Genomic DNA, 12,873 nt, shown 5'->3' with positions numbered 1-12,873 from the left:
CATCAACAGGTTGCACACTCCTACTATTATGTATTTGGAAGCTCCAATGACAGCAACTCAGACATCTCCAACTCATTCTCCAATTTTAAATGCTGATGCTGAGATACCATCTACACCAATTCTGGATCAAGAACCTGAAGATCAGAATTTAGATGAAATTGAAACAGAAACTCTTATAGCCTCACACACTGTTGTGTTATCAGAGGATAATGAGTCTTCATCAAGCTCTGGAGATAGTGTCTCAGTACATACTCCAGCTCCTGTACTTGAAAAGGAAGCATTGGTCAAGAAATTTATTGAACAGGATGCTCCTGTACCTTGGGATGAAACTCATAGAGGAGTAGAGTGGACCAAGAAGTGGAATGAAACTGATTTCATTCCAAGCTCTAAAGTTCTGACAGAGCACATTGCTAAAGCTGATAAGCTTGTGATAAATTCTGATATCAAGACACAGCTAAAGATCACTGCTCTATCTACCAATAACCTTCAAGGTCTACACTCACAAACTCAAGAAAAGGCTGATAAGCTTCTTGAAAAAGCTGAAAAGCTAGATATGGAGTCCAAACTTGACAAAAAGAGGTTTATCGGACCTATTTCTGAAAAGGTTTTAAAATTTAAAATGAATATCCAATTCTAATGATTATTTAACAAGAAACTTGATTCTTTTGAATCATTCCATTTGAACATTGTTTAACCTCAGTTATCATTATTATGACTTGCTGAGCTAGTTAGCTCACTCTTGCGAATCTTTTTATATATTCTACAGTTAAAAAGGATATGTTGATAGCGAGGTTCCTCAGTCCAAAGTACGAGCTAGGATTTCAGATTGAGTTGGATCGAGCTAGCAGGAGCTTTATATGGTAGCGAGATAGTAAGATTGTAGGAACAATTTCATTATCAGTTGTAAGTCAAATTAGTTGGGATTTGGGTACGTTGTAATAAAAGTTAAGTTTGTGGCTTGTTTTCATACTTTAACCTGTTGCGATCCATGGCGGTGTAAAGCAGGATCATTACAAATAATATTTCATTTATAGGTTTATATATTTTGTGTGTATGTGTTGTGGACCCCAAACTTCCGACTCAGGTTTGGAGGGCGCCACAGGTTGGTATCAGAGCTACAGGTTATAGGTCACTGAAACAAGCCTAGATTGTCAAGATTGGTTAGAGGGTTAGGATTAGGAATAGGAAATAGAAAGATAAGATGTCGTAAGGATTGAGTTCGGCTGTATAGTAGGTTTTCGGTACGATTCATGTCGCGATTCGAGATTCTTAGCTTGCGATGTGAATTCCAGACAACGACAATGGCAGATCCTGATTTCCCTGTATCATCTGATCGTTTGGAGCCTTCCGTGCGAGGATCGTCATCTTCTCTCAGATTTGATGTGCACCTTGTTCTTCCATCAGTATTAATGATACTACCTTCTGTTATAATAGTTGCCCCCTTCAAGCTATTCTACGCTATTTTACCACCTCTTGATATGAAACTACCTATTTAAGAACCTCCATCTGTTTATTCTTGTTTTACTGGACATTCGGCTTTGAGTGTATCTCTTCAGTTTACCCTACACCTTGTTCTATATCCCAGTTTAAAATTTGCCCCATGAAGCAACAGTACCTACGAGGATGAATTCGGGAGCTACAATAAATAGTGAGTACTTGAGATATAAATAAAGGTGAGAAGAAGTTTAGGAAGAAAATTCAAGTGTTTCGGAGGATGACTGCTACCAGGTTAAAAGAAGCCATTAGTGACTAGGCCACCCATGACTAGCTTGTGGAATGGATAGAAGAGTTTTGAAAGAGAGTTAGAGAAGAATATGGATCTGGAGCTTTCTTGAAGTTAGATAATGGTGTTATGACGACGTGATATATTTATAGTAACAATATGATGTGTCATCAGCGGACTTGTTAACTATTGGATAGCCTGTTCTACTTAACGACTGTGAAGTTGATGACGGGAGCATTACCAGTATGGAAGCTTTGATGTGAAGCTACGAATAAGATAACATGCAACGATAACTGAAGTTTTCGCTGATTAAGGAAGACAAATGGACCCAATAAAAGAGAGAAGGCAGATTGAAGTGAATGGACCTTTACGTGATCGTTTCTTTAATTTAGTACCTTGTTATAGGTAGGAAGGACAACAACCAACTCATATAGTAAGGACAACCAGATGTGCGATGTTCAAAATGTTTAAACAAACTCTCGAAACAGATTTTCTTAACAAATTTCGAAAGGATCTTTTTAATAAAATAAGTTTTAAACATTGGTTGTCAAGTTACTACTTGAGTTTCTTGTTTGTTAAAAGACTCGGATTACCTGGAAGGATACTTGTTTCAGACTTAGTATTGTTAATTTAGAGAATAAAGTGATCCGTGATTATGAAGAAGTTGATTATTCCTAATAGAAAGGTGCAAATATTTAATATTGTTTGATAAGATTAACAACAGAATTAGCGTACAGAGCAATTATTCATCCAATTACTAGGACTATCAGAGTTCAAAAAATTCATTGATCTAACAGAAGCCTGAGTATGACCGAAGAAGATTGGGAAGATTTCTATACTTTTCTAAAAGAAGAATATTATTAACAAAAAGATCGTTATGGCGTATGATTAGTGGTTATTCTAAATTAAAAAGAGGAAACTCGAGGTTATCTGGTAAGAATGCCATTATAATCGAATTGTTAAAGTATTATACGTGTAGATGCGATGTTAAAGACGCAAGACTTAACAAGTAAGAATCTACCATAATGCTTAATTTGTGAAGGCATTTTAGCGTACTTTCTAAAGTTGTTATATGACACAATGGGGATATGATCGAACAAGCTCGAAAGATGAATACAAGTGAAATGTGGATGGTGACCAATAGTATCATTCTTTTCTGCAATATTACAATGTATATTCTCTTTTTGAATCCTTAATATGTATGAACTTCTTTCCTTGAAAATTCTTTACGGTGATAAGAAAAAGGAGGATGTTTCATTCCTTTTAAATTTAATTTTTTCCCTCAAGTTTGCTTTCTGATTGGGACGAGCAGTATTATGGTGAGACGCTTTGTCAGGGATGACAAAGAGTCGGGTGGGACGCCACCTAATCTTGTGTTGTATGTCATATGGTACAAAAGACTGGCCATCTTAAGTACCAATGTGGTTGTCTCATTCATATTCAAATCATTACTTCTTCTTTCTTTTCAACTCTAATTTTGTTAAATTGTGAATCCTTCTAGTTGTTTCGTTGTACTGTCGTTCTTTGCAAGAGTTTTTCAAACAAAAATCAATGTATTATAAACCAAGCGGGCAAGGTTCCATCTACCTCTCATGCATGGAAAGGAAACAAGGGCATATGGCGAGGATTGCAAATCACTAGCCCCAGTCAAGGATGCACTAAGAGTCAAGGGAATCTACTCCAATATGAAATACGTCTACGAGAATGAGAGTTTGCGATTTTCCTGGGAAATATGTTATTTAGAATACGGATGTGATGACGTGAATGATTATTGTGAATACCTTATGCGTTAAAGTATTGAAAGATGTGGGAGCAACTTGATTATTATTTCTCAAGATTTTGTTGATAAGATGAATTACCATGTTGACTGGATAAGATAATGACTAAAGGGCTAGCAAATCAAGAACGTGTAATTGTTAAATAAGTGAGTACCCATACTGGAATCGAGGTTTCTGGCAATAAGTTTATGAGGATTTGATATCATTTAAGATAGGAGAATTTAACATTATTCTAGGAAATGGACTAACTATTTAAGCGTGATGCCCAGATAGACTGTTGTGATGAAAAGATAATTCTGAAGACACTAATCAAGAATATGATGAGCTATAAAGGAAGAAGGAAGTTAAAGAATTTGTTAATGATGATTACGGTGATCAAGATGTGAGCACTATGGTGATTATAAATAAAAGTCAAGAGCAAACATAATTTGAAGATTTTATAGCAATTAAGGAATTTCAAGATATGTTTCCAGATGAGTTACCAACATTTCCTCCAGATAGAGAAATGAAGTTCGCGATTGATTTAGCACCTGAGACGAAGCCAGTGTCCAAGGCCTTACACAAAATGGCACCAGTTAAAATGAGGGAGTTAGCAAAGCAAATGCAAGAGATGTTAGAAGAAGGAGTGATTAGACATAGTGTACCTCATATGGTGTACCGGTATTAATTGCTAATAATAAAGATGGAAGTATGAGGTTATGTGTCAACTAGCAAAAGCTCAACAAGTTTACTATCAAGAGTAAGTATTTGTTACCTCGAACTAATGATTTGTTTGATCAGATGAAAGGAGCAAAGTATTTTCTAAAATTGATTTAAGATTTGGGGTATTACCAATTAAAAACTGAACCTATGCACATATCAAAGATAATTTTCAGAACTAAGTACTGTTATTATAAAAATCTAGTAATGTTATTTGGATTAACCAGTATACCGGTAATATTTAAACTGGATGGACAATATCTTTAAGGAATATCTGGATAAGTTACTTATAGTCAACGGAGGACCATGCAAAGTATCTAATAATAATTGGGGAGTCGGAAAAGAAAGAAGTTGTATATAAAGTTTGAAAAGTGAGAGCTTTGGTGGTAGGAAGTATAATTCTTAGTATAAATAGTCACTGGAGAGGAGACCCAAGGGGGATCCAGTAGGGATTAAAGTTACTATGAATGAAGAATGACCAAAAGCACCAACAAAAGTAAGAAGTTTTATTATTGGCCGGTTATTATCGGAAATTTGTTCAAGATTTCTTGAAAGTTGCAACACCTTTGACGAAGCTAACCAAGAAAAGCAAGAAATTTATATGAAATGGAGAAGGGTGAAGAAAGTTTTGCGGAGTTAAAGGAGGTAATGGTTACAGCACCTGCTTTATCACTTTGAAAGTATTAAGGAGATTTTGTAGTCTATAGTGATACTTCTCATAAGGATATAGGATGTGTGTTGATGCAACACAATAAAGTTATTGTATATGCATCCAGACAACTGAAACCTTATGAGCAGAAGTACCCTACTCATAATTTGGAATTAGCAGTAATAATAATATTCGCTTTGAAAGATTGGGAAACATTACATGTATGGAGGAAGGTATAAGACCTATACGGACCATAAGAGTTTGAAGTATGTATTCACAAGCAAAAGCAAATGTAGTGGCAAGCGATAAGCAAAAAGGAGAAAATAAACATAGAGACTGCACCGAAAAGAATTATCTATGGAATTTTAGAAGTTGGAGTTAGAAGTCAGATATATAATCCAAAGGAAACAAGGATGGGTAGTATGACCTTTCAGTCAGAGTTGTTAAGAAAAGATAAAGAGATGTCAAGAGAAGATAATGGATCACGATATTAACAGTTAGTAAGAGGAAATTTATGCACTCAGAAGAACGATCATGATATTCTCAGGTTTTCTTCTAGCACTTAGATGCTACAAGTAAAAAGAATTAAGAAATGAGATCCTACAGGAAATTCACAATATAAAGTATTAAATTTATTTAAGAAATGCCAAGATATACGGAAATTTAAACAAAAATAGTGATAACCAGGTATAAGAAGGAAATTTCAAAATGGATTAGGAAGTGTTAGACATGTCAAAGAATTAAGGCGAAGTATCGGAGACCTAGTGGACAAGGCACACCAAGGAGTGGTTTTACAAGAAGCGAATCATAAAGTGTACCAGTGATGTTGTTAGAGAAAATGGATGAAATTATAAGATTGTGTACTGATTATCGGGAGTTTAACAAAACAACGAATAAGAATAAGTGACCCTTATAGAGTACTGATTATGTAACACCCCCAAATCCAAGGTTGTGAATTCGGGTCGTTACGATCACTTATTAATTAAATAATTCTCTTTTCACAATATTACTCGACCTTTTATTCAAACTCACATACACACAGGTTATACGCTTGGAAACAGTAGCAAATAAATCATCTCCACTTATCTACCTGACGGGGCTAGCGCACAAAAAGCCTACAGAACTCACGAGCTTTCCTTACCCGCCTACGGACAGCAGTCCTGGTCTGATCCATGCTGGTAGTCTGTTGTGATATGATATATAAAAGCAAGGGTGGGCATTATAGCTCAGCAAGGTATAAATCCCCATAATTAAGTATGTAAGGATAAATAAAACCAATAATTATACTTTGTATCTCCAAAGCGTTCTGAAAGTTTATATGCTTGTCAAATTTATAATATTCTCAAAATCAACTACAATAATATATCCACTGAATACTTGTATCCATCTCTTTCTCAAAATCATTTTATACTCGTACTCATTTTATTTCAAAATCTTAAGATGTTACTCGAACCAAGATTCTCAAATGGGTGTGATATATATTCATCAACATCCCAATTTAAAACTCAGCCTTATGGGCAGATTTCTCAAATGGATTTGATATATATTCATCAATATCCTTGTTTTAAACTCAGCCTTATCGGCTCTCTGTTGTATATTTCACAACAATTTTTCCAAAATGGAAGAAAGGGACTATACTGGAATAAACCACGTATCGGTGATCAGCCGAATACGAAATTTTCTCTACTAGTAGAAGGAATACAAACCTAGCCGCCTTTGGGCTCATCAAGACACTACACGGTGGTTGCCCATTGCCGTGCAAGTCCGAAAGTCAATGGTCACATAGACCATATAACCGTACAATGCGCCACTCCGCGCTTGCATAATGCGCCACTCCGCGCCTGGTCACTGCCTGATACCACTCCGTACCGGGCAGGCCACATTCCAGTCCCAAAACAATTATATCTTTTGCTCAAAATCCTTTTTCGAAGGAATAGGTCGTTAAAAGTTGACCTTTAAATAAGATGATTTATTCATCACTTTTAACTCAATTGATCTTTGGGAGTTGTCGGATTTTTGAATTTAAAATCATTTTCAAATCCCTATCTGTAGTAGGGTGACACGTATATTACTCACTTGTTCTTTATTGAACGAGGAAGCAAAACTCTTATGCTTCAAGACTAAGTTCCCTAAGGTTTTGATACGTTTCAAATGATTAATCTCTTTCAAGAGTTTTGAATAATTTAGAAAGTACCTTTGGGAATTATGTCTATTTTTAAATAAGTTTTTAGAAGTCCGAAGATATTAAATATCTAAGGTCTCATAATTATATAAGAGGGATTTAATGAATTGATAAAATCTTAAGTACAAAGTATTTCTAATTAAGGTTCAATGAATTAATAAAAACCTTAAATACAAAATATTTTGTGAATAAGGTCCAACGAATGGAGACACCTTAATCAAATAATCAAAACATGATTTGGTATCCTATAATTGCTCTTTGAATAGTTAAATCTTTATTAAATAACGTGAAATTATTTATAAACTATTCAGTATATTTTTAAATACTTTCTGGATATTTAATAATCCCTTAAATATCGCTTTATAAAATAATCAATCAAGTAAGGGTGTCCCTTAAATGAATAAACCAATATTTCTCGAAGTTTAAGTCAAAATCTCAATCGTTTGCTTGATATATATATTACGCGAACGTACTTTGTTTATCAAAATAGAAATCTTTCGCGTCCGGCTCTCTCCGGAATTAAATCGTTATTAAAATATCTTCAACTCCCATTATCATATATTATATTTGAAATACGTTTCAACTTCTCATACTCGTGTAAAACGAAATTTGTTTTCGTAAACAATCGCATAATTCGTATGCATTGATATCATAGACAAGCATATATATATTTGAACTGTAAATCATGGCATCAATATCACAACAGTATATATATAGCATGGATAGTATGAGATAGGGTTTCGAAAACTTGCCTCGAGTAATCGAAGTGGTATGGTATCTGGTGTTTGGTTGGCGATCTATAAACAAGAACCAACGGTCTAAGTTAGTACACGATTAACGTCTCGCTTTTATTAAGCAACTTTCGCAACTACTCAAGTATAACGAATCTCCGATCGTCACATTCTCAACACTTATATTCTCACTTTATAACATGGTCGAGTTTTGAAATCGATCGTTCGCTTTAGAAAGTCCATTTCGAGTTTTAAGCTCGAACGTGAGAAAACGCGCGTCAAAACTAGGTTTTTATGCGTTTCTCGCTTGCGCTCGCTTTACCAAAATATTTTTATAAAATCTAAAAATTAATATTTTCTCAAAATTCTTTTTGGACAGTCTTCTCTACTATCATATCCATTTTTCATAATTTTTCCAGAATCTCGAAATTATTTTAACTACTTCAAAATCACCATGCAAGTGGACTTAAGTGCAGTTGGCTAATCGCAGAAATGTTTTACACTAAAACGACCATAACTCCTAAACCGTAAATCTCCTCATGATGATCTACACATGTATAGAAACAAAAAAACAAGATCTATCTGCTCATGGCCAGTGGTTTTCAAATTTTAACAATTTTCATGGCCGAATGTCCTGCAGAAAACAGATCAAGTGCAAGAATGCCCAAACTCAATTTCTACTACTTGATCTTAACACAATCACTACCTATAACCATCATAAACACAAGTACTTCTCAAGATCCACCCACATGAACCTTATATGCTCTATATAGTACCACATACATGGATTACAACTCAACATCTCAAGTCTTTAGCAAGAACATAATCAATACAAACTCAAACAAATACAATCCTTTGGATCTTAACACTACAACAAACATAACTCTTAAATTCAACCATAAAACCTTAAAAGGTTGAAAGTTATACCTTCTTGGATACTAGGAAGGTTAGTGCTAGGATGATTGAGGCTTGGTTTGCTTAGAAAACACTTAGAAGGGCTAGATCCTTAAGAAACAAAACAAAGAAACAAGTTAAAATTTCGGAGTTACCTTTCAGCACCTCATTCAAACATTTTTATAAAATTGAAAAAACATAATTTGAGGCTGAAATTTGGTACGAAGCTTACCCATGATATAGAAAAGCTATGGTAAAAATTTCATGATATTTGAATGAGTATATTTTGAGTTATGAATTTTTCTTTCTCCCTTGCTCAGAAAATCCGAACTGCTGGAATGAAAAATGGGAGAGCTTTAAGTGAGGGAAAAGTGGTTGTTTTCTTTTGTGACTAAAGTGTGGGAGTGTATAATGAATATATGGGATGTATGCAGCAGATTTGATAATAATTTGGCAAAGGTATGGGTTGGTTTGATTGTGTGGTGAAGTGAGAAAAGGGAGAAGTATGGCTTGTGTACTTGTTGTCTCCCATCACTATTCAACACTATTCCACTAACTATTCTAGTTAGCTTCTAATCATCTAGTTACACTCCTAACTACTAGTTAGGACTTGGTTATGCATGGCCAACTTGCATGGGATTTAATTTCCCATTCGTTTATTTATCGTAAATGCAATCGTCGTTCCATTCCGATAGTTTCCACGTATAACGACTTGTTTCGTAGCGATTTCTTTTATCGCTTATAATCCTATAACCAATTCCATTCCTTCTCTTGATCATAGAAATACCTTGATATATTATTTATTTCACGTAGTATTCCCGGTTCTACGCCATTCTTTACGGATACGAAAACACGTAGTATAATTGTGAATCTTCGAATTCCGTCGGCTTTTACATTCACTTATTTTCCTCGATAAACAAGAATATGATCTCGGATTCTCAAAATTCCACTATTCATTTAATGATGATCCCCATACGTATTACTTAATTAGCTCAAGTTACTATTCACAGAAGTTTTAAAATATTACAAAAATCAGGGTTCTTACAGTCTCCCCCCTTAAAAGGATTCCGTCCCGGAATCAACTCACAAATAGATGGGGGTACCTTTCTCGCAGGTGGCTCTCTAATTCCCAAGTCGACTCCTCGACCTTGGGATGTCTCAATAAGAATCTGAATAGCTTGACACTCTTGTCCCTGAGTACTTGCTCTTTTCAACCAATGATTTCAACTGGTTGCTCAATATAGGACAGATCTAGTACTTACTCATGTTTCACTATATTCTTGGTATCCACATTATACTTTCTCAACATTGGCACATGAAAAACACTATGAACCTGTTCAAGGTTTAGAGGTAAAGCCAATTCGTATGCCACGGTTCTATTTGTCACAAAATCTCAAAGGACCCATATATCGGGAACTCAACTTCCCTTTTTTTCCAAATCTCATCAGTCCTTCCCATGGTGACACTTTCAAAAATACCTGGTCATCCACTTCATACTCTCTGTCTTTTCGTGCTAAGTCGGCATATTTACGTTGTCGGTCTTGGGCTGCCGCTAAGCATCCTCTGATCAACTCAACTATGTCCCTCGTTCTTTACACCAAGTCGGGACCTAGTAACTTTCTTTCACCAACTTCATCCCAATACAAGGGTGAATGGCACCTCCGACCATATAGCGCCTCATGTCGGGGCATTTCTATACTCGCGTGATAACTATGATTATAGGCAAACTCTATCAAAGATAGGTGTTCATCTCAATAACCTTAAAAATCAATTACAAAATTTCTCAACATGTACTCCAATGTCTGAATGATTCACTCACTTTGTCCATCGGTTTGGGGATGGTATGCAATACTCACATTCAGTTTGGTTCATAAGCATTCCTGAAAGCTCCTCAAAAAAAATCTGGAGTTGAATCGGGGATCTCTGTCAGATACGATAGCTACAGAGACTCCATGTCTTATCACAATTTCCTTGATGTATAGCTCTGCTAATCTATCCACCATGTAGGTTTTCTTGATTGGAAGAAAGTATGCTGACTTGGTCAGTCGATATATAATTACTCATATTGCATCACGGTTAGCCTTAGCTCGGGGAAATCCTACCACAGAATCCATGGCTATTTGTTCCCACTTTCTCATCGGAATTCCTAAGGGTTGTAGGAGTCCCCTCGGTCGCTGATGTTCCACCTTCACTCTTTAACAGGTCAAACACTTACTGACCCAATTGGCCACGTCTCTTTTCATGTTGGGTCATCAATAATATTCCTTTGGATCTCGGTACATCTTGGTACCTCCAGGATGAATTGAATATCTAGAATTATGTCCTTCGCGTAAAATTTCATCTTTTAATTCTCGAACATTCGGAATCCAAATCCGGTTCGCATACCTCATAATTCCCTTCTCATCTTTCTCATATTTGACTTCTTCTCAGTCAAAGATTCTCGCTCTTCATTCGTCTTCTCTTCCTGATAATGTCCCATCTTTTCTAACAATTCCAGTTCTAATTTGATCTCAATTAGTCCATCAGTCCCTTTACCAGTGACTTCACCTCTATCTCCATCTCCTCGAGTTCTCTCACTAGTTCCTCCGGCGTTGTCAACATCTTGAGTCTCTCTTTACTACTAAGGGCATCGGCCACCACATTAGCCTTCCCTGGGTGATATAAAATCTCACCGACATAGTCTTTCATTAACTCTAACCATCTCCTCTATCTCCTGTTGAGTTCTTTCTGAGTAAATATATACTTAAGGCTCTTATGGTCAGTGTAGATCTCACAATTTTCTCTGTATGGATATTGTCTCCAATTTTTCAAAGCAAAACTATTACTGCTAATTCTAATTCATGAGTAGGGTATCTTACTTCATATTCCTTCAGCTGCCGTGAGGCATAAGCAACCATTTTCCCATGCCACATGAGCATGCATCATAATCCTTTATGTGACACATCACTATAGATCACAAAATCACCCTTTCCATCGGGCAATGCCAGCACGAGGGTTGATACCAAACTTCTTTTCAATTCCTGAAAACTTTCCTCACATTTTTCATTCCACACAACCTTTTCCGTTTTGCAAGTAGGCCTAATCAAAGGTCCTGATATCTTAGCAAAATCCCGTACGAACCTCTCATAAAACTGGTTAATTCCCAAAAAGTTCCTACTTCCGTAGGTGTGGTTATTCTTTCTCATTGGAATACTGCCTCAACATTGGTAGGGTCAACTAACACTCCTTCACTGCTCATCAATTGTCCTAAGATCTGAACTTCATTTTGCCAGAATTTGTACCTTGAGAATTTGGCAAACAACTTTTCTCTTCTCAATGCTTCTACCACTATCCTCATTTATTCCGCATATTCTTCTTCCGTTTTAGAATAGACTAAAATATTATCAATAAAAAAATAATGACGCACACGTCCAAATACTTTTTAAACACTCGATTCACAAAGTCCATGAAAGCTACTGGGGCATTCTTTAGCCCGAACGACGTCACCAAGAACTCATAATGTCCATACCTCGTGCGAAATACGGTATTTGTCCCCTGTTTTAATCTTCAGTTGGTGATATCCCATTCTTAGATCGATTTTCAAAAAGTGTACCACTCCTTCAAGTTGGTCAAACGAATCGTCAATTCTAGAGAGAGGGTATCTGTTCTTAATAGTCAGCTTATTCAGTTCCCTATACTATGTGCACAATCGCATACTACCGTCCTTCTTTTTGACAAACAACATTGGTGTGCCTCATGGTGACACATTAGGTCTCATCATTCCTTTATTCAACAGTTCTTGCAACTGTGAAGTCAATTCTTTCATTTCAACCGGGGCTAGCCTATATGGGGCTTTTTGAAACTGATGCCATTCCTGATGCTAATTCGATAGCGAACTCTATCTCTCGGTCAGGTGATAATCCTGAAAGGTCTTTGGAAAACACATCCTCAAACTCGTGAACAACTGGTATGTCACATACATCGGGGCTTCTCTCTTGGTACCCGCCACGTATGCTAAATACTCTTTGCTATCTTTCCTCAATAATTTCTTCGCTTAGCAGTATTCAAAAATTTCTGGGTCTGACGCTGACCCTTAATCACAATTTCCTTGCCGTTCGGCATTCGGATTTTAACTTTCTTTCCTTTATAATCAATCTGAGCACCATTGCTCGATAACCAATCCATTTTTAAGACCACAGCAAATTCTCTCAGCCTGAAAGGAATTAAGTCCAACTTAA

The 12,873-nt window shown here is 36.1% G+C and overlaps 1 long non-coding RNA gene across 1 annotated transcript; it reads right to left on the bottom strand.

Annotated features, from left to right (window-relative positions):
• Nucleotides 1-7,541: 7,541 nt before the first annotated feature.
• On the bottom strand, nt 7,542-9,126 carry LOC141716698 (uncharacterized). The gene is made up of 3 exons (XR_012573295.1): nt 8,889-9,126; nt 8,690-8,767; nt 7,542-7,828 (listed from the first exon to the last, which is right to left on the bottom strand). It is a non-coding gene; the product is annotated as an uncharacterized LOC141716698 (long non-coding RNA).
• Nucleotides 9,127-12,873: the final 3,747 nt, after the last annotated feature.

This window comes from Apium graveolens, chromosome 4 (genome assembly GCF_009905375.1).
Source record: "Apium graveolens cultivar Ventura chromosome 4, ASM990537v1, whole genome shotgun sequence".
NCBI lineage: Eukaryota > Viridiplantae > Streptophyta > Magnoliopsida > Apiales > Apiaceae > Apium > Apium graveolens.
Note: the sequence above shows the minus strand (reverse complement) of the source record. Positions and strands in the feature narration are given on the sequence as shown.